The sequence below is a fragment of the Thunnus albacares genome, chromosome 1 (genome assembly GCF_914725855.1).
Source record: "Thunnus albacares chromosome 1, fThuAlb1.1, whole genome shotgun sequence".
NCBI classification, from domain to species: domain Eukaryota; kingdom Metazoa; phylum Chordata; class Actinopteri; order Scombriformes; family Scombridae; genus Thunnus; species Thunnus albacares.
Window position 1 is genome coordinate 6,972,708 of NC_058106.1, and position 24,220 is coordinate 6,996,927.

The 24,220-nt window shown below is 39.6% G+C and overlaps 1 protein-coding gene across 7 annotated transcripts in view; it reads right to left on the minus strand.

Annotated features, from left to right (window-relative positions):
- LOC122989847 (protein MTSS 2-like) overlaps positions 1-24,220 on the minus strand; it is a 78,421-nt gene that overhangs the window by 25,914 nt on the left and 28,287 nt on the right. The window lies entirely within an intron of this gene.

Sequence of the window (24,220 nt, forward strand, 5' to 3'; positions counted from 1 at the left end):
ACAATGTAGCCTCGTCCTTCAAAACATTAGTTAATTTAGGATCAAATGGCCTGATGGCATTCTGTCATGGGTTTTATACTCAACCAAGTAATTATATTGTAAAAGTGTTTCTTGTTTGTTTTTTTTCTTTTTTATATTCTCATTTACATTTCCCATTTTGGGACTGAACTCTAATTTCACAACAGAAAACACAAACAAAGCAGATTATTAGCCAGGCTAGGAACGTGGCTGTAGCAATGGCAATGTTGGCTGGTCTATCTGTTTGCCTGTTCACTACTTAAGTCCAGACCGACATATCACAACAACAATCTGATGGGTTTCTGTGAAATTTCTGGTCTCCAGAGGATGAAGCCCACTGACTTTGGTGATCTGCTGGCCTTTCCTCAAGCACCATCCTGAGGTTGACATTTTAGGTTTGGACTTCTAATATCTAACCTTGGGATGGACTGCCTAAAGTTTAATACTGACATTCATGGTCTTTATTGTGTGTACTTTGGTTGTTATCCTGATGCTTCATCTAGTGGCATCATCAGGTCAAATTCTTTGGTTTTTGACAGATACATGGGGAAATAATGACATTCTCATCAGCTTCAGCTGTACTTTGTGTTTAGTGCTAATTACAGTAGCAAATGTCAAAGCTAAAGTGGGGAACATGCTAAATGTTACCTGCTAACATCAGAATGTTAACACTGTCACTATGAGCATATTAGCATGCTGACATTAGCATTCTGCTAAGTACAGCCTCACAGAGCAGCTAGCATGGCTGTAGACTTTTTTTCTCTAAACAGTGTGGATGGAACTCGTAAAGGGGTAACCAGGGATGTAGTGGAATATTTACATACCTCAGCCTTTTTTTTTTGCATGACGTCAGGTAATCTAAATGACCTAAATTCATTATAATAAATTGCATTACAGTAAATTGATACAGACTACAAATATTGTATTTAAACCTGCAGTGCAGAACTTTTGTCTCTCCATTCTTTACAACAGCTAATCTCCGCGTCACTGCCGGTTGGTGCAAAACGCATTCTGGGATCCTGCCAGCGCGAAATGTCATACCAGACATACCAGATTTAAAAATTTCGTATAGTACTGTGAAATACAGAGAGATTTATCTGGCTGTGGCCTAATCAGAAAATTCCCGTAATCCAGCTTTAATAGAACAAAAGAACAAATTGAAAGTGTAATTTATCTTCATTTGTTTGTGATTGACATATTGTAAGAACATAGAACTTTATCTGCTCATATATCAAATTTAATCATTAACTTATATAAACTACTTAGTTTAGATTGACAGAGTTAACAAGCAGTGTGTTGGTTAAAACAGCATTACCTGCTTCTTTAGAGTCCATGAAACTCAGCTCTAGTGTGGCATATCTTCAGGCTAATGTGAAAATGAATGGCCTGGTCTGATCAACATACAATGCCTTGCTCATAAGCACCTCAGTTAGTTTTACTTGTTTAATTTCCTCACCAGCCAGTTCACAGATTCAAACCAGCAACCCTCTAATTAAAACAATCATAAGCCACATTCTCATATATGCCACCACATACCCATACACTAACAAATACCAAACACACACACACATACTTACACTGTGTGTTGTTCAGATCCAGAGAGAAGTGCTCCATTCATAATTAACAAATTCCTCCCTCACGCCTCCTGTTCTACCCGGCAACCATTCATTAAAGCAGAGCCACCATCCCCCAAATACACACACACACACAGACACACGCACTTCAAGTTTACACCATGCATGCCGATCAGTACATACAACCGAAGCAATATTTTGAACTGTGTGTTGACAGTGTGATTTAATCCCAAATCAATAAGTAAATCTTGACAGGAACAAGGTTAGAGAGTGAAGCAAAGTCACCAAACTGACAAAAAGGCAGTCTGTGATATTTTGTGTTGAAAGAGGAAGATTGGGAAAGAAATGAGAGAGGAAGAGATGGAGGAGAGATGAGAGAGAGTGAAGACGAGAGGGATAGCCTCGCACATTTTAATGAGCTCACTGCTGGTGAGGGAACCATGGGACTGGAGTTACAGCCAAGTGTGTGTGTGTGTGTGTTTGATCTCTACATTTATGATGGTCCTCTTCCTGTTTGTCTGTTATTACCATGCCTCTTAGACTCCACAGGAGATCAACAACAAGATGAGGGGCGGAACAGAACACACACTACTCACATCTGGAATACAGCTACTGTGTGCATGTGTGTGTTACTATAATTTGCTTCCAATGCAAATGAAGATGTTTTAGCAATTTGATTGAACCATAAGTAGCCTACCAATAGGTATAATATCCCCTATTCTGGCTGGTTGAAGATACTTTCTTTTTTGGCAAAAAACAACTAGAGCTGAATTTTTAATGTTGATTCAGTACTGTTTTATGTGTATGAGGGTCAGCTGTGCACATACTGTGGGAAAAGCAAATAAAAGAGTGAAGACACAGAAAAGGTGGAGGTGATAGGCCAACAACCTCATCAAAATGAAATATGTTGTGTATAATCTTTTAGCTAAAACATTCTACAATGGCTTGGCTGTTATTACTTAAAGCTGCAATAATCAAGATTTTTTATGTCACTACTTGTAATGACAAACCCATTTTAGCTTGTATCGGTTCATTGTTTTCATTGCAGGCAGCTGTTTTCAGTGAAAAGCTCTCTAAACCCACTGCACGCTACCTGCCCAGCACCAAATGCCTCACAGTCAGCAGGTGGTTGGACAGTAATTCTTCGTATTGTGAGGGTTGTCCTCTGCTCCTACACCTTGAGAGTTTTATTTTTTAATAAAGTATTACAATATTACAGGTTCCAAAATATATATTTTCACTAAATGAAATGTACCGGTTATTCAGACATAGCTTCTAATCCAACCACCTTTCTGTCTGTCTATCTGTCCTGCTGAGAGAAGGAGGGACTCCCTCCTGGGATATATGACTTTACTCTTTTTCCTTCCTCTCAACCTCACTAGCTCTGCCTTTTCCTGCTTTTGATCTGCTTCCTGACTGATTCTATGAAAATATGTGTGTGTGTGTGTGTGTGTGTGACAGAGAGAGAGAGAGAGAGAGACAGTGAGTGAGAGAGACCCACCCAGATAAAGGTATACTTTGCAGTTTCACAGATTTGATATAATTTATACAATTAACCACATCCATTACAGAACACATGAAAACCCAAATCCATTATTTCATTATAAAATGCTACATGTCAATTACATTGTGTGCCGCAAATATGCTACTTTTTGTCACATGAGTTAATTAAGCATCAACATTGGTCTAACCAAAGCAGTGCTCTCCAAAATATAAATAAGGCCGGTGCAAATAATAGTCACAACATGCCTGACAGTTACAACAATGTAATAGATAAATAATGTAAAACTATGTGTGAAGCCAGTTTTTATCAGAATGCTGTAGGTGTCACCTTTGTCAAATGGTGTAGACCTGTATGTATGTGTGTGTTGCTGTAATATACTTTAAATATGGCTAAAGTTGTATTATAACATATTAACATATTAATCATGTTTAGTCACAAACCAGGCAAAGTGTTAGCCTACCCAGTGAACAGCAAAGTAACAATTCTTCCTCGTCACCTAGCAACTGACTTAACTGACAGCTCTGTTACCGTTTCCATGACAGCGTAGATCTTGGCCTGTTGCTAAGGTGAGAATCAGAATGTTTGTTGCTAAGGTCAAATTGTCTGCTGCTTGGGAAACAAATGTCTGAACTGCACTGCATGAGAGAGAGAGAGAGAGAGAGAGAGAGAGAGAGAGAGAGAGAGGGAATACCACACACACACATACAGTATGCAGTCACTCACTAACACACACACACACACACACACACACACACTGAAAGCTCACTGTGAAAACCGGAAGGGCTTAGAGCTGAGAGAGAGGGAACAGATAAACCAACACACATGCATGCACACACACACACACACACACACACACACACACACACACACACACACACACACAAGTTTCCGCAGCTATCCTTGTTCGGACATTGCATTGACTTCCATTCATTGTGGACAACCTATCTCAAACCCTAACCCAAAGCCTCAATTCACACCTTACCCATAATCTTAACCAGAACTTCAGAAATCATGTTTTGCCTCATTAGGACTGGGCTTTGATCCCCATGAGGACTACTTGTCTTTATGCTGGAAAAGGTCCCAAAGAAGTAACAAAAAAGCGCGAGCACACACACACGCACAGATATAGGCATTTTAATTTCTTTGTTTTTCATCTGAATACAGGTTGAAATTTTAAAACACAGATCCATGCTGATGGCAATATCTTCTGATGAAGAGCAGGAACTATCACCAAAGTCAGTTATTTCCTACATTTCCCAGAATGCATTCACTGTAAAAGGTCCCCCAAGGATAGGCATGAACATGCTGCAGTTCAGTGTGTGCTACACATACAGTATATGTGACACCAAAGCAAGAGTTTATTTGACTCCTGCAATAACTTTCTAGACTACAAGGAGTAACAGCATAACTTGATGTCTGTTATTAATATTTCATATACATGGAGTGTTTCCTGCTCTCCAAGGTTATAGTGACATTAGAAGTATTTGTATGTGTTGTCACATTTGTTATTTTGGACCTTAGGTGTAAGAAAAAAAATAAACAAAACAACAAAATGGAATTCAAAATGCAGAGAGAGACACCACCAGTCACATCTTGTCTTGATAATATCATAGACGGATTCCAGGTACTTTGAGATTACTATTACAGTTACAAACAAACACACACATACATGCTGTCGTATACTGTTGCTTTCCCAGAAAATATCAATGAGCCTCTTTGAACAGTCGGCTTTCTAATGATAGCATTCTCTCTCTCCCTCTCTCTCTTTCTCTCTCTCTCTCTGCCTGGGGGATCTGTGGCCTTCCCACCAGTGCATCTCCATGGCAACTATTATCTATAATCTTGCCCAGGGATTCGTCGGCCTCTGTCTCGCTGCTGCGCAATGCAAGCAAACGTGCAAAGCTAAAAGTGAATGGCTTTAGTTATAATACGTCACACGTCTGACGTGTCTAAGTGCATTTATACGCATGCATGTTTGTGTGTATGTCTGTGTGTTTACTTGATATGATTATGTTGTTCTCATTTTTGATGTTCTCATGGTGATGGAAATATAGTCGCTAGTCATATAGTGAAGAATGTGTGTCACTTTTTATAGATTGGTACACACACACACACACACTATCTTCTTTCCACCAACCTGTGGACATTACACAGAATGTCAAATATAAATAAAAGCTGTCTGCATTCACAAGCTGTGAGACAGAGTCAGCTGATGGCTGGTACTTTGTAACCTTAATGAGGATCAACTCCTCCAATTTTTGGTTACAAGTACAACAATCTTCCAAAACAAACACCTGTCTGCTGCTCTCATTAACTAAGACAGCATCTGCTGTGTGAGCTTTGAGGTCTGAAAACGCTTTGAAAAGGCAAAAGTGCAGTTTGAACATGGAAGACACAACCTAAATGTTTATGCATCCTCACAGATGATAAGGTATGTGACCTTTTATTGTTGACTAGCAAGTCAAGTCTTCCTTTATACATGGATACACAGATAAATGTGACAGAGATTAAATATCTAATATCCTTGCAAGTTAAATCCAGTGAGTTATGTTGTTGTAAATCCACTCTGAGCCTCTGTGCATCAGCAGATGTTAATTGATATGCAATGTCATTGTAAGTGACAATGGTAATTACAATATGTGGAACAAGGGATCAGTTGTGCAACAAATGCACATGCAAATCATAAATCATAACATCCCGCATACACACGCTTATACACTCTAACCAGTTCCATATCAAATACTGACTGTGCTTAAGAGGAGCAAGAAGAGAAAATGGAAGGGGGACGAAAAAGAGGAAAGGATAAAGAAGGTGATGTGAGGAGGATGGAGTCAGGTATGACAGTGTTTTTGTTTCTTGGGTGGCATAACAAGGAATAAGGGTTAATGCCAGAGCAGGTGAGGCTGCAGTTGCCAAGGTTACAGACGTCTGCGGCAACCGCCCATCTGTTCCCCCTGACGCCAGCATCTCGACGGTGACACAGCAACAATAAAAGGATAAGACAGAGAGACCAAAAGGAAGACAGGCAGGCAGAGACAAAGAAGGGCAAAGAAGGAGGTGATGAGGAGACAGATTAAAGAGGGGAAGACGAGCAGAGGCAGGCAGACTGCAGTCGTAGCAGCGCCAGATAAAGAAGAATTATTCATGAGGCCTAGATTCTCTTCTCACTGTGAAACCAAGTCTGAGATTGAGCTTCCCAGACAACCAGGCAGCCAGTCACCCTGACCAAAACAAGCCATCAGTCTCTGATACAACAGCATCTCCACACACCGAAGAGTATTCCAGTGTAAACGCTGAGCCGCAAACCTCCAATACCGCATGCTGAAGGAATGCATTACAGCATGAAACATTATACTTAAGCAATGAGCCACAAGAAGCTGTGGTTTGGAGGGATTTTGATTGAGGAGAAAACTAGTCGTAACAGTATAAAGGCTCATTAGGTTTACTAATCAATAATGTTGGTTAACAATGCGGTGAGCAGGTAAAATTGTGAGCGATGATATTTGGTGATGAAGCACATTACGCAAGTTGAAAAATAGACCCAGCAAGCTTCTCCTTACCAGCAATCAAGCAAAGTCAAAAAAGACTGTTCTGCCCATATCATTATGTAAATGAAATAATGTTGGTAATATGATTTAAAATATGATATGTCGCAATCACGTACAATACATGCATCTAGTCTTGTGGTGGGGATATCAATGGGCGATACCTGAACTATAGTCAGAACCTACACTGAAGGTATCTACAGTGGGCTTCACGTTAACCCTTGCATCAAGTATATTTCCAGCTTAGTTTTCTGACTTTTTTGAGATGGAAATTTGAATAAAATGTAAAACCAATCTCAAAAAAGTTTTCCTGTCTGAACCAGAAAGGGGATTTATCATCAACACTTGTAAAGAACATTAGTTGATTCATTGGCTCAACCAGTAACAGTGTGGCGCAAGTCAACCTATCTTACAGAACTGTGACCATTTTATCCTTGAAACATTGTAATACTTGTAAAGATTTGGATATTTCTCGGGAAGGAACAGTGCCTAATGTGACTTCAGCAAATATAACTTGATTTGTTTCAAGTCAAACAAAACATTCTGTAAACCCAAATACAACTACAATATTAGAAAAGCTCTATAAGGCTTCAAAGGGTAGGCTACAAGTTGTCCTGCCAGTCAGACATTCTCCCAGTCTACTGAAATTCACACACACACACACAAACACTCTCTCTCTCTCCCTCTCTCTCTCTCTCTCTCTCTCTCTCTCTCTCTAACATGCCAGCTTTGACCACTGACCCTCTCTGTGGACCCATGACATCAGTCAGAAGGTCAGGGCGAGGTCACTTCCTGTCAAAACACGTCTCTCCACCCCAACTGCTGTTGCTATGGTGACAGTGGGATAAGATTGGCAATGACAGCTGAACTGACACACACTGTCAAGGCTAAAAAAACTTAGAACACATTATCTGTGTGACTGTGTGACAACCTGTAAAATACTTTTAAACTCATGAATGTAATTTGAATATTTCTCTTTTTTCTGCATATTCTCCCTTTGTCCAATTTTCCCAGAGGGATAACTACATTTTTATTCAACAAGTAAATTCTTATGTTCCTCAATTAGCACAGGATTTGTAAAATGTATGATTTGTTTGCCTATCGATAATATTTTGCATACAGATTCTTGGCAGTAAGCCCTGCTGCTGCTTATCAGACACTGTCCTTAGTGACCCATCACGCTGGAGAGTGTGACCCAGATGAGTGTCCGCTGTGATGAACCTGAACAATCGATGTTCTGGTCCAGTCTGGTTGATTTCCACGGCCAGTCAGTTCAATCCTCGGTCGCCTCAGACAGCACACAGCGTTAATAAATCATTATGAAGTGGTGTCGCCACAACAAAAAGAACACAAATCTCTTCATCTATCCAGTCTTTTTTTTTATTCATGGAGTGAAATAATAAATTATACAGAGTATCCAGGATCACCTGCTGTCATAGGCAGAAAATGCACAAGATTCATGCCCTCATATTCCTTTCACATATCAAATCAATTTCAGTCATGGAGAAGAGGAGACGGAGCATGTGAGCTGGACATTCACATTTCTCAAATAACTCGGTCAACCCTTGATGTCTGAAATGACAGCTGTAAACGAAAATACAGCACACAACTGACTCACCAGGCCAGGACTAAAGGTGTCACAGACAATCCAATAGTTTATTTTAAAATTAAAGAGACATGTGCTTGGTGGCTCCCAAAATGAAATGAAATGAATCTATGAAATGCAACTAAACTCCAATTTTAAAATATTAGTGTAAAAGGTCTCTTTAACTATATTACAACATAATGGGATACTTGACAGTGAAGAACCCGCCTTTGTCAAAGGTTTTCAGACACGTCCTGTTCATTGGTTTTGTTAGAGCTGAGCCAGCATAGCTTAAACTGAGCTACTGTAAACTGTACTGTCTATAGTGATTATAGCTTAATCAGCTCTGATTATCCACTATTAATACCTCATGTACTGTGTATCTAATTACACTTTGTGGTAATAATGTCTTCATATAATCTGTAATTAGCTACTTCTTAAAATTAGAACGTTGTATCAATTGTGTCATTTTTTATTTTAACATAAGAAAAATGTGTATATCTTATATGTAGTGAACAGAAAGAAACATCTAAGTACTGTATGTTAGTGTTGGCTCACTCTTCAAACTGAACCATTTGATTGATGGAAGTCTTGAGCACACACAAGGGAGGAATGGAAACCAAAGGGCTTTGGTTTTGGACAGAATGAGGTCAAAGGTTAGGGCTGAAAACTTCAGCTCAAAAGTAAGTGGACATACTGTATCTGACTCTGTGTGTGTGTGTGTGTGCACCGTTTTCTGGTGAGAAGCATGCTAAACTTTGCCAGCCCTGTTTCTAAGCAGCGTATCTTAGTTTCTCTCTCTCTCATCTGTCTGTCTTTAATACATACAGATTCCTGTCAGAAGGAGAGTCCTGTCATATGGGAAAAACCATCAGAACAACTTGACAGCTCAAAGCACAGACTTGAAAGTGTTAAAGCCATAAAGCAACATAATAGAAAGTTTCTGTATATTCTGGATGCACCGTGATTGTCTTCTTTCTCACATACAGCTTCACGTACATCTACGTGATTTGTTATAAAACAGAAAGTGCATGCATCACACGCTAACAGTTGTTTCCTTCCATGACATTTTAGGAGCTAATAAAAATAACAAATGTGATAAAAAAACTGTTTCTTCAATTTGAAAGGAATGACATTTCCATCACACCTTGATCGGGGGTGTTCAAATTTAATGTTCATTACCAAAACCTGAAAATCTGATGTGACTTCAACACAACCTGCAAGGAATCACTTCTTCAGGATTACAGAGACCAGCTGGTAAACAACCTTGACATCAAAGGGTTGGCCTTGATCATACAGGAAGTCCACTGCCGGACAACTTCCTTACACACCAAACACACACACAAACAACAAATGTACCCCCAAAGCCCAGCGCCTTGGACCCATTAAGATGCAGGATACTGTAGAACAGTGAGTGCGCTGGTGTAATGGTTTAGAGTGGAGTCAGCTGGGCCTGGGAAAGCATGCACATTCTCTGGCTTTGATTACAGAGGCTTTAAATCTCTCTTACACACACACACACACACACACACACACACACAAAGAGAAACACACGTTTATACAAACTGAAATACAGATACACACACTCCCCAGAGATTGAGGCAGGGCTGAACTACAGGCCTCCAGACAGAGCATATTTACTCCAAAATGGGGGGCTGTTGGCAAAGGGCAGTTTGTGCTGCTAAAAATACACATCGTCCAACACAGAAACTGAAACCTGCCAGGCCAGCTTACATTGTCATTACGCAAAAAACTGTGGAAAAATGTAAAAAGAGAAGAAGAAAAAAGTGCAGGAAAAGTTCAGCAGGACTTAAAAGGCTTTCCTTTGGATCTGTCTCCCTGTCTCTGTTTAACAAAAGAAATGTGAGTTGTAAAGCAAAAGGCAAGTCTTTTAGATGGTCAGGTTTGTTTACACAGACACTTTTATGAAAAAAAACTGAACTGATCCCACCTGGAATAACTTCTAATGAATGAGAAGAAGTCATAGACTTTTTGGAGGTTTGGCTCAGAGAAAATAAATTACGCCTGTGTCTTAGATGTAGGGGCTTCACTGTGTTACATGTTTTTGTAGTATTAGAGAAGCTAGAAGCTAGCAATCATTGCTTCTCTAGCACAGATTTAGCTGAATTCTAACTGAAAAAATATGGTAAAAGGTAAGGTATGGTAAAACATAACTGAATACATCAATAAATAACATCAATAAATAATACTGTAAGTATCTGACTTTGTTAGCGTTAGCTTCCCTGTTAAAATGCTTTTGCCACTGTTACAAGAGTGAATATAAAGCAGTATGAAGTAAGCTTCAGCAGGTAGCTTTATTAACTGATTGTGGCCAAAGGAAACTAATGGGGTATATAAGACAAAGTTGTTTTTTTCCTTCTAACACTCCATTTTCATCACTTAACAAACAGTATCATGTAATACATTCAGTTATATTTATGACCTGTCTTTTAACTTTTTAAATTTTGTCAGATTCATGGGCTCCATAGAATGAATGTGTGTGGCTCTGTTATAATCCACACCATTAACAGACTTGATTTGATTTGATTTATTGATTAGGACAGTGTGCAGTTTTAAGCATAAATGATGCACTGCACCGGGGTTAGCTTCAAGCTAATTTACATCCGTAGTCCCCCACAATCAAAACATACAACAGCACAACAACAAACAGTACGGTTATGATGTGGTTATCAACGTTGTCATCATGGTAGCGACTTGTCAATCACAAGGTAGTCACGCCCTAAAGCATACCCGGCTTTATCATGTATTTTACTCTAAATTGGACCATAATTTACAAAATGAACATCATGCTGTATTGAGGAAGATTTGAAACTAGCGACTGAGACCATAAAGTCATTAGGAAACTGTTTACTGAGGCAATAAATCAAGTGACAAGTAGGCTCATTTTCTCATAGACCTCTATACAATCTGACTTATTTTTGCAACCAGTGGAGTTGCCCCCTGCTGGTCATTAGAAAGAACGCAGGTTTAAGGCACTTTTGCATTGGTTTCACTTTCACAGACCTGGAGATACCTGCCTATGTTGTACAGTATGCAAGCAGCCACCCTGCTAAAGTGTCCCTGAGCAAATGAACTGAATCTGTACTAGTTCTGTATTCAACCATGAACTCACAGATGCATCTAAAAACACCCTGTCCTTTGTCATGGACAAGCAGTATTGCAGTATAATCATTCTGTACATTACTGTTTCATATTCCCGTAACAGTAATCCTGTAACCTGACACTTTCCTACAATCGATAAAAAGTAAAATCAATTGAAAATACATTTGTGCACCTCCGCAACCTAATATTGATCCTACATATTTCTACTCATGGATATAAATGGTGAAGTTTGAATTTCAGTATGAGGTCAAGTATCAGTCTCTCGTGCTGAGAAATCTGAAATTCAACATCTAGACCTGAAAATCTTCTCTGATCGTAATCGGGTAAGAATGCTGAACAGTAAACACTCCTGTTCAAACAAAGTCGCTGTTTGATGGCAATGTAGGCTGTGGTGCTTCCCTCAGTAACGGCTGTTGAGTGGCTGATTTTCTGAGCTGTCTGCACTTCCTAACCTCTTGAAGCTACATGACACATGATCTTAAAGAGCTCTCACTGCTCTGGCAAATACTTGAAAGCCACTCTGTATTAGGTTCAAGTGAAAGCTTATCTCTATAACATATTTTTGTAACTCTGCTGGTGTGTGTGTGTTTGTGTGTGTATTCTCCAGTATCATGTGTGAAGATGGTCAGCTGAACAGTATTGTGGCTTAGCATTTGCAACAGTTCAATAAGGATCAAACATTCATGCTCAAAGAACAGAGGGTTAACACTTGAAGCCTGCACACACACTTTAACAAAATGTCATGGGTTCTTATAAATACACTGCAAAAAAAAATAAAATATCTGTCAGATGAGTCATGCAATGTAATCTGGAGTTCAATTTTTTTCCTTAAAATAGCAATAGTTGGTTGAGATAATTTAGCTATTTACAGCATAGTTTTACTTCCAAAAAAATCCAGAAATGATCTTGAAACAAAGAAGATCATTCTATTCATACAGGGATTCACTTTTCAAAATCAATTTACTTTAAAATGGAAAGATGTGGAAAGAATTATAAAACATGTTGCTTCCAAGCGGGATGCAAACATCCTTTGGGTAGATCATAAAACAAATTCCATCCCTGGTATGGCATTTATGATCTTTCAAGTTTGAGATTTTGACCTGCAATCATGTGTTCCTGTCAGGCAATGCTTTATTGAACAAAGCAAGAAATCCCCCACCTACATGTAGGTCAGAGGTCAGGAAACAAAACCCTCTAGGTGGTAGAAAATCAATGTCTTGCTCAAGGACACGTAAACCAGGCTGATAATTGAATATTTAAGCTAAAAAAAAAGGGGGGGGGGGGGGGGGGGGGGGGGGTTTACAGTCTGTATGTGTTTTTTTACAGTAATGAGGGAATGATGAAGATTAAGCAGTCAAGTCAACTGCTCCATCTTTCTGCACCATGCACCTAAAGAACTCACATTTTCCACGAAGCCCTCAGGATCAATGCTTATCATGGCTTCCTCACACGCTGGTTTGCATGTAGAGCACATCCAGAGGTTTGAAAACATGACTAACATACATGATCAGGCCCTGCGTGGAAAGGTGTTTGGAATTCACTGCTCATCCACCCCTCATGTCACTGATTCCACACTGCTACACAGCACAAACATGCATTTCCCTCGACACACCTACTGACACATAGCATCACATATGCTAGAGTGCATGTGCAATATGGACACACATTCTCAAACTATTTTACAGCATTCACGTGTTAACATGCACAATGGTAACTGTGCATTTTACAGATGGTATTCACTGTAACATGCAGCGTGCCATCTGCACGGACGCATCATATGAGCTGCTTGAGGGCAAGATGTACATCACACACACACACACACACACACACACACACAGATATAAGTGAGGTGGTATGTATGTCTGGGTGTGTCAGCATCACAGAATGAGGATTATACACACACATATCCTCATGAGTGGATATTAGCTCTTCTTGAAATGTGGGTTTAATCTTACACTAACACATCCCTCTGTGTCTGACAAACCAAAACACACACACATACAATTTACATTATCAGGTGGATATAAACTACTAAATGCCACCAATTACAGCAATCCTTTGTTATCTTTAATGTGATGCTTGAATGCATTGTTGTATTCTGGTGGTATGATTTATTTATATAATTTATGGGTTTCCAACATCTATAGCCCTTTTCAAAGATGCAGGCCTTTACATTAATCTGATGGCAATTGAACATGTCAGTTGTGTGAATAAGTGCCTGAGTCACTTTTACATAAAAGTCACAACAGCAGTCTTACTATGTTGGACCTACTGAAACTTTTGCTAAAACTCTCAGCACAACACAAGTTTGAACTGAATGTCATCACCACACCAACACAGAGGGAGACATTAAATGTGTCTTGTTGCACCTTTTAAGATCACTGTAAAACATTTATTATCTCAACCATCATCTTGTATGCACAAAAATAATAAAATCTGTTTAATACTGCTATAAACACTGTGAAATTTCACAGCCCACATGATCCAATTTTAAGTTCTTAAGGAGATTCTTCTCATATCAGATCGGTCTATAATCCCCTCATAGTGCAACTGGAGCAGAAGAGGTTAAAAAAACACACAATAATAATCTGACCACTACTCTCTCCCTATATTGTCATTCATGCATGTGCATGTTGGACTTCATAAAACAGGCAGGAGAATTACTAATTTACTCATTTTTAATCAATCACAGAAATATATTTAGGTAATTTATTTATTCCTTTATTTACCTATTTCCTGTGTCACTTTTGGGGTCCCCTTATCTAATAATGCCAGGACTAGACTACTAGGGGTGTGCCTGCACAAAGCACAAATAGTGGGGTTTTTATGAATTATTTGTTTTCAGGGGGAAAAAAACAAAAAAACATGTCAAATACCAGTGCATAGGTTGGTTACATCACTATCTCAGTCTCTGTCCTCTGCTCCACTGGAACGTCTGTCAGCAGGTCTCAATGAGGGGAGTCATATCCACCTGGTACATGACGCACATTTCCTAATTTGGACATCACTCTCGGAGTTGGGGATGTTCCCCAGAGATAAAGCTGAGCCTTCTGACACACGCTTCATGAACAAGCTTCAGGAACATTTATTGTAACACTTTAATTTTCTAAAATTAAAAGCTTAATAAAATCAAAGACAGGATTTTTAAGCGTCTTTCCACCCTTACTTGAATACAAATACTGATAAATATACAAATACTAGGCTTTCTGCACATCCCCACAGACTACACAATATTTTGTCTTTCACGATGGTCACCATGTCAGATCAGGCAATCGTAGTGCTATAAATTCTTGCCATGCCTTGGTCAGGAGACTGGCAACACTACAAGTATGACCCTGACCAATCATCATTCACGTCCTTGCACAAGTTCATAGGTTGTTGGGGAGGAGGGTCGAGAAATTGTCACTCATGGCTACAGAAGCGTTATGTGTGATGCTGGCAGTCTTATGTTCCAAAAAGAAAAAGGAAAAATGATTGTGGACCTGTTCCTGGGTGTCACATAGAGGACAGTATGGGCTGTCTGTCCTTCAAAGAGAACTTAAGATGATGGATGTTAACATGTCAAGAACATTACATAAAGCTACCAGGTTTGCTATATGTAAACAGAAGGTCTCGTGAAGGAAAAAATGATTGGGTTTGCATATAATATGCTCTGGTAAATGAAGATATAAAGGTGTATTTTAATGTCAGCTGGTTTTACAATCACTATAACTGAAGTGCTCTCTGATGCAAATATGTAAACACTGACACAGAAAGTCAAAGTCTATGTCCGGCTGAGCTGAGCTGCATTTAGTGTCTCAGACAGCGGCAGAGCAGCGGCTCATCTTGTGCATCAGGTGCCAGATATCACGCAAGCACATTCGTTAAACGTTCTGTCATGTCTGAATAAAGCTGTAAGAAATGTTAACATGGAAGATACTTGCAGTATGTCTGAATGATAAAGAGGCATCACTTTAACAGAAACAGTAGATGAAGCCATGTTCAAGGACTTATAATTGTTATAATGCTGCTTTCTTGGCCAGGTCTTTCTGAAAAGAAAATAATTATCCACTTGGTGTGATCAAATGACAGAAAATGAATTGAAAATTGCCAACAATGCTGAGCTTCTGAATCAATTTCTGATCAATTGTCTGAGGCCTCCTCTAAAATAATTAAAATGTGAATGATACACAACCATTTCAATTGTTAATTAAACATTAGAATGAATGACATAACTGACATAATGACATAACTATGCATATACTGTAGTGGAATAACCAATCTGAGCTGTGCTGTCAGACTAGAGTTAGGCTGTGCTGTGCTGAGTCACACACTGCAGTGGTCTAAATATAGCATTGTGGGTAACGTAGTCTGGGCATCATGTATGCCCCTCTGCCTCTCTGCGCACTCCTGACCCCCGTAGATAAAACATTAAAGAACCGGATAGCAGGAAAACGATGGGTCACGACTCTCACAGTAACACTGATTTTGACAGACAGATGATGTAAAACACAAACTGTACAGCAAAGTCAGGGAATCATCAAATAAGCCCTCTCTGTGTAACTCTCAGACACGCACACACACACACACGGTCAGGAGGTGATGGAGTGTCTCTGGGAACGCTTTAGTTTCGAGCAGACTGGCTGGCAGCAGGTCAGGTAGCTGTGGGAAACACTGCTCTGCTGTTACTGCTAATGTCCTTCTCAAACTCTCCCTCTCTAATAATGCATCCATCTAGCTTCCAGCGATTTTCAAGAGAACTGTTGACATACCAAAACAAATAAGGTGTAACTTAGGAGCATTCCCATCAGCTGGTTGTTCTCTTCATAGTCTACTTTGATAGCTTGTTTGGAGTTAAATATAGCTATTTACCATCTTTCTCTGGCTGAAATCATTGTAATTAATGTGACTGACTTGCTTGTCTGTCCTCCATGCATGCACAGTAGAAGAATTACCCATTTTAGTGTTTTAAGGTGGACAGAGATATTAACAGAAACGAGCTGAAACTCCTGCTGTGGACACAATACCACGCTGTTTTCAAGCAAAAACAGTGTTTTAGAATTTAGCCAGCTTATTGTAGATGTAGTCTCAGTTTCAAGGTCCTGGTAGTGTGCGTGCTGGCTCACTGTCACACAGTCATGGCTTACTGGGACACTTGAATTGAACAGAGCCATCATTAATGTTAGTAGTAACACCCGAGCTTTTCCTGCTATAACAAGTCAAAATGTCTGCTGTGAAAAAGGGCTGTTGTAATTCAAACACCTCTGAGTTTTGGACTGTTGATTCAACAAAACAAGTAATGTGAAGACATCAACAACATCAGCATTCGGGTTCTGAGATCTTGTCAACAACATTTTTCATGATTTATTTATTGTTTTACATTTTACTGACAAAATTCATGGATTAATCTGAAAAGTATTCGACAAATTCATTTATAAGAATCATTTTCAGGTTAGAGAGGGGACTGATGTTAGGCATGCAGTTCTGATCGTTACGGTCAGGGTTTACAGATTGATGTAGTGTGTGGAGGGTCCTCAGAAGGATAGCAGTATAAGGGTGTGTGTGTGTCTGTGTGTGTCTGTGTGTGTTTATAGCTGAGCCAGCAGCAGCCAAACCAGTTATCACGCCTGGCTGATGGCTGTTAATGCTGCGGATTAACACCTAACTCTCACTAACTCTGCACACACATGCACATACACAAATATACCCAGTTCTCCCTTACTTCTGTGCGTGTTGCTTCACTAGTTTTTACAAATTTAGCAAGATTTAATAAATTTCAACTAATAAAACCCAAGAACATTTCCTGAATGCCTACATTGTCCTACATTTCCAAAAAAACAAATCTTAATGCTGAAGTAAACAGCATGTATAGGGGACATACACATATACACACTCCCTCTCACATACCGATCCTCACTCATGCAGCCTCTTGTCTCATTAACAGGACTTGGCCTTGGAGCAGCAAGACTCACTGAGCCCAGCTTCCCATGCTTACTGAGTGAGTGCACTGCACTGTGTGCAAGTGTGTGTGTGTGCAACAGAGCATGTCTTGTGTTGTTGACCTCTGGGACAATACTGCACTGTGACATCAGGAAATGTCCTTAGAGGCCTGCCAGCGTCTGAGAGATGGATGTAGGGGAGGAGGAGGGCAAAGGAGGAATGGGAATGATGGGAGGCAGGATTTGATGGGAGAAATGTGTTGGGAAGCGAGAGGGTGAAAAAGAGAGGAAGGAAGAGGAGAGGGGCATTTGGGGGTGAGTGATGAGGGTGGAGGAAGGACTGAAGAGTTGGATGAGTGAGAGAAAAGCGCCGATGGAAGAGGGAGAGAGAGAGAGAGCGAGACAGAGAGAGAGAAAGAGAGAGAGAAAAGGATGGGGGGCTGGAGGGAGGGAAATAGATGCACAGTGTGGCTGAGGCTTAATTAAAGACAATAATGTTGTTTTTGTAGCCCTCAACAACAACAGGCCTCTCAGCCATGGCCTACTTACAGGCGAGAAAGAGAGGGTGAGAAGGGAAAGAAAGAAAGAAAGAAAGAAAGAAAGAAAGAAAGAAAGAAAGAAAGAAAGAAAGAAAGAAAGAAAGGAGGGATTAAGGAGTTATGAAGAGTGAATGAACTGATGATATTTATGAGTATTGTGTGTGTATCCAAAGCCTGATATATCTTATTCCTCTGTGCCGTAGACCGCCGTTGTTGTCCAAAAACTATTAAAAACACATCAGTGAGCCACACCATCGCCCTGGGTGACATGTTCCTTCATTACGAAGGGTTTGAGCATGTGTGTTTGTTCAGACACAGCTCATCAAACTAATGGCAGCAATCATGTTTTCAGTCTCCGGAGAGTAGTTCTGTGTAAAGCAGAGGCCACTGCAGTGCTGTTTACAGAGCTTCACTAGCTTGTTGTGCTATATATCACAACTTCTTGACTATTTACTGAAGATCTTTGAGAAATGTACAATGTCTGGATCAGTTCTGTGTAAAGCAGAGGCCACTGCAGTGCTGTTTACAGAGCTTCACTAGCTTGTTGTGCTATATATCACAACTTCTTGACTATTTACTGAAGATCTTTGAGAAATGTACAATGTCTGGATCAGAGTCTGATCAATACGAGTATGAATATTCGTCTGATGCACTATAAGAAATGGAGGTATGTGATGTATTCATAGAAGCTTACTTATATAAGCCGTATTCAGAGGAGGAAATACAACAGAGAGAGACTGAGGGCAACAGCCCACACTAATGTTACCTTGGTCTTGGTCGTAAGCACTGGTGTAACTTTGGGGTGAACACTTGGATTCTTTATTGCCTCCAGCAGAACACACGATACAAAGGGAAAAAGTTTTTGTTGTATATATAATCGTGTGGTCCGGACATTTCCACAACCAGGTACAGAGCACTTCATTTTCTAACACTTAACTCCTACAAGTTGAAAAGACATGGAAAAATGGCAATTGTTTACAATATAAACTATGTTGTTGTGGCGTCTTACACAGAACTACACACCGAAGACTGAAAACATGATTGCTGTTATTAGTCTTTGGAGACATTTCTGAACAAAGGACTGAGTAACCCAAATAATTATGATATTGGTTTGACTAGTTTGATCAGCCATCCTACAGTTTGGAGGTATTTACTGACCATAAACAGCTAGCTTAGCCCCAGTGACTTGGTTCACACACCCCCCCCAACCCTGAACAAAAAACCCAAGTAATTCCTGAATGTGAGCTTACCTATGAGTAATGTTAGCAAGCCAGAAACCTCATGTTTCAAAAATGCTACATACAAACACATTACATATTTTTGTCCCTTAATACAATGAAACTCATGTGAGAGACAAATGCTGTTTACTACACTAAAACAAAACAAAAAAAACAGTCTAATTGTGATTGTAGGTCATGATGGTTATTCAGCTGTCACAGTAAGGTTACTGTAAGGACAGTAACCAATTATTCCTCATACTAACCCAGTTTTGTATAATACAAAGCCCCAGTTTAACCACTTTGCTTGCATGATCAACTGTATCAGATCAAATGTATCGCCAGTTGACCGTGAATGGCATGCTATCTGTGAAATGCAATTAAGCCATCTTGCTCAGATTTCTCCTCTCCTCTTGGCAACAACATGGCTATTTTTTCTCTGCCACCACTTCCCTCTCTTTCTCACACACTCACTGTCTCTCCTTGTTGCCTGGCAACCATGCTCATAAATGTGATCCCACTTGTCTGCGATTGGCTGAAGGGACGGCAAATCCATGTCAGAGTCGGAGCGAGAAAAGAGGGAAGACACGCATGTATCACACATAGGAGGTATAAACTTTCATGAATATACGAAATTGCATGACCGAAAAAAAAATTTTTTTTGAGTGTGCAACTTTACGCATGCTCTTCTGGGGCAATACCCAGTGCTCATTGTTCCCATTGCACGTTGTTTTAATAGACTGAACCATGTGTTTGTGTGTGTGCATGTGTGTGTTCACAATTGCTTGGCATGCTCTGTACAGTGCCTACATGTTTACACGCACACGCCTGTGAGCTAATATGCACGCATGTTAGAATTGCATGTGTAGGGGTACAGTGGGAGTGTGTGTGTGTGTGAGAGAGAGGAGTGGTATTAACTAGCAGGTGGTCCTTGCAGGGGGGGGTTGCCATGCTGCAAGCTGAATAGGGGAAACCGCTCTTGCTGAGCTGCATATGTGTGAGTGTGCCCTTGTGTGTGTGTGTGTGTGCCCATGTGTGTGTTTATGTGGGTAGCCGTATTAACTTAAGTGGCCTCACATCTGAGCGCTACCTCTCTTCCTCCCACCCAGGGAGTCATCAGTGCAGCCAGCATGGAGTGCCCTGCCGGGCAGCCTAGTTAATGAGGGAGTGTTGAATACTTTTTATTACAGTGAATGAACATACACACACACACACACAATACATACACACATACACACACTCAGCAAACAAGTTCAGCTTTGAAGCAAAGGCAACAAGCAGTAACTATTATTTCTTATATTGTGTTTAGTTGCAGAATCATTTTTTTCTTTTTCCCCCACTGCAACAATAGCACCATCTCTCTCTTTCACACACACACACTCACACTCATATTACTCTGCAGGCACTTAGCTCAACGATTGCCAAGAAGGACTACTTAACTAATTTGAAAAAATAAAAATTCCAATTGATTGTGGCAGCTGTAACACATGAACACCATGTGTTGAGTTTGAGAATGAGTGAAAACTTATTAGCAAGTCAGTAGAGAAGTCTATGCAGTTTGCTAAAAGTGAAGGATAAACAGCTGAAATAGATGCAGTAACTAAGAATGTTGGATAAATGGTAAAATAGCTAAAAGTAGTTGATTAACAGTTGAAATTGTTAGCTAAAAGTATTTGATAAAAAGTTCAAATAACTGAAAATAATGGATAAGTAGTCAGTCCTGTTAGCGAAAAATAATGGATAAATGGTTGAAATTATTAGCTAAAAGGAATGGGTAAATGGTTAAAATAGTCTAAATTAACAGATAAACAGTTGAAATAGATACAGTGGCCAAAAAATAGCCAAAAAAAGTTATCTTAAAGTAGTAAACAGATAAACAGATAAAAAGGTTAGCTACCGTAAGTAATGGATAAACAGGTGAAGAAGTTAGCTAAAAGTAACAGATTGACAGCTGAAATGGTGAGCTAAAAGTGAAAAGATAAAAGTGAAATAGTTAGAATAGTAAGCTAAAGTAAGAGATAAACAGTGAAATAGTTAGCTGAAAGTAACTGAACTAGTAATACCAATGTAAACTTGGCTTTTGAACATGACAGGTACTAGGGTTAATCAGCCAGGGCTGTGGGGACACGTCTAAAAAAAAAAAAACAAGTTGGGAACCTCTGACCTAGCTGATGCTCGTATCCACAGTGATAGCACAGGCCTGCTGTTGAAGACTTCTTCACAATCCCTCACAACAGTCCTCTGTCCGTCCTCTGTTTTTATTGCTTTCTACACTCCATGCTCTCTCAAGCATGGACCTCTCTGTCTTTTCATACAGTCATCCCTCCATTCCTCAGAGGCCTCAAACAATCCTCAACTGTTGGTCTGCATCATTTCACCACCATTTAAAACACATTAACTATCATTTCTCCACACAGCACCACTGTGCCTCGAATCAGGGTCTCTATTTACAGCAAATCAATGCACTCTTCTTTGTTTTGTCAAGTTTTAAAAGTGCAGTGTCTAACAGTTTTAAACACCAATAAACAGTTGTTAAATTCCTACCTTGGTAAAATTACTGTAAATGCATGAGACTACAGTCAGGATCATTGACAGCCTCTATGTCACACCAGCAGTATTATTAGTGATAAATCCATCAACAGACATGCACCTCCCTACCAACAGGAACTGATCATACCACAAACATCCACCCGCACCCTCAGCTGTGCCAGCAGCTTGCTCTTTCAGGCCCCCAGTACCAAGCTCCGCACCATGAGGGATTGAGCCTTCTGCTCTGCAGCACCAGGCTGGTGGAACAGCCTTCCTAACCATCTGAGGGCAGCACAGACCCTAGACTCTTTTATAAAAGTCCTAAAAACATTTCTATTCAGGAAAGCTTTTTTTTTTTTTTTTTTAAATCTTAACTCTTATTACTATTTTCTTTATGTTGTGTGTTCTGTGTTATTAATACTGTTGCACTTTGAGTTTCGCTTTGAATGAAAATTGCAGTACAAATTAAATGTATGATTATTATTATTAGTTTCGCCAAATCAAAACCACATTTCTCATAAACTCCATTGCTTCCTGTCCCCCAGCTCCTTTCCTTTGGCTTCACTGAAGATAAACATGTTGAAAATGAGTTTTCCAGCCTTGTTTCTCTCCCTCTGCAGTTGAGATAAACTTTTGCTCTATTTCTGCCCACTGTTTAGTGCTATAAAACAGAAACAAACATTCTTGTTCTTTTAATGAGTCAACAGAGATCATTTGCCATTTAGCAACTATATGGAGTATAATCAAAAAGGCATCAAGACAACTATGTGTATGAAGCAATGTGGCAAATGTGTTTGTTGATAATTGAGTACTTTTTAAACATGCCCTGCTTGAGGTCACTAGACTTTATTTTTGCAAACCAGTGTTCAAATTGCATCCAAACCTGTCAGAGAACATACTGTACTCTCACACTGCACCTCTTTATTTTGTTACCATCAGATAATGAAGTTTGATTTCAGCTCTTATATGCATCAGCGAATGCACACATGTATTAATAAGATTTATGACATTCATTATCAAACCTTGTATTCAGATGCAGGCAGGCAGCCTGGCAATAAAACTGCAAGACATTCTGTACCATGAGATGATGATCCTCATCATCTCTCAGACACACACATACACACATAGGTGAAGTGCGGCTTTATTGCTGTGCCTTGTGCCAAGTGTGCATAGTGAGAATCCTGGGATTGAACCAGGTTTTACTGGTGCAGAGAGTTTAGAGACCAAAGAAAGACAGAGAGAGAGTAAAGCGATGCATCATCATCATTATTATCATTATAGGAATAAAGAGAAAGGAGTTGATGAGTAAAACTGTAAAATAGAAATGAGGTATGGTACACTAGTGTTTTTCTTCAATATTAATCTCTTCAGAAGACATCTCTATCCTGGATCCTGCTTCTCAGAAATGATTCATCTTAGAAATTGAGACTACTGATATTCATTTTTACATATTTCCCCAAACAGCACTTAAAAGTGAGTGCTGCAATAAGGATAAAATAAAAATGAACAGTGATATTGCCAAAATTCAATCAAATTGTCATACAATCTTGACTGTGAAAGATATCATTGCTATCTGGGCGATGGCAACTTTACATGACAGAGGAGGAAGAGGGCGGTGACAGAAACTGGCAGACGTAAACAACAGAAGAATGCAGAAAATAATGGTCAGTGAGGTGCAAATCAACAATGTTATGAAGGTTTCCTAAAATAGTTTTATCAACTGAGGTTTCCACTCTCCAGTCTTTTGCCTGCAGGCCTAATTTGTTTATTTCCAGCCATACTTTATGCAGTAGTCAGTGACTCGTGTACTTTGGCTGATTTTCTGTTATTTATATACTGTTATGATGTTGGATATCTGTGTTAAACATAGTCTAAGTTCCAAATCTTGAAGTTGGCATATGTAGAAATGCTCCCTGCAAGTCAAAAGCCAGGGCTTCAACCTGCCCTGAACGCTTTGTAATGTTTTTTTTTTTCTTCAAACATTCCAGCAACCTGACGTTGGCTTGTTGCACATGTCAATAAACCGCTGTTCATTCCGTTGCCTTTGTTGCTAACGTTGTTGCTAAGGCTTTCCCATGTGTTTTTTCGTATTGTCCATTCTCACTCTCATATCTCGGAGCAGATTTTGGTTCAAACATGTATTTGAGAAGCTGACATTTTGAATAAAGAATAAGAAAAAGTAGTGAAATCCTACTACCATAGTTTGTTTCATGGTTTGTTGTCGTAGCCTCCTGAGCGGCTGGAAGTCGGCTGTCACACAGCTTCTGGAAGCTAACCAATCAGAACAGAGTGGGCTCTTCGGTAGGGCGGCCTTAAAGAGACAGGAGCTACGTAAAACAGCCTGTTTCAGACAGAGGCTGAACTGAGGGACTGAGTAAAGAGTCAGTATAAGATAAATAAGGAGTTTATTTTAACTGTAAATCATGCAAAGATATTCCAGTAGAGCCCCAGAATAAAAAATATAGACCTGGAAATTTGCATATTATATCTCCTTTGAACTAAAACCAAAATATCTATACTTTCACAGATAATGTGCCTGCTTCAGATTAATAAAAAAAAGGATCATCTGAATAGAGAGACAAAACCAAATTTGGGTCTAAATCTCCATTAAAACAGATAATAAACAAGTGTAAAACTACTGCAGCCAAATTTGGACACACTCTCTGTC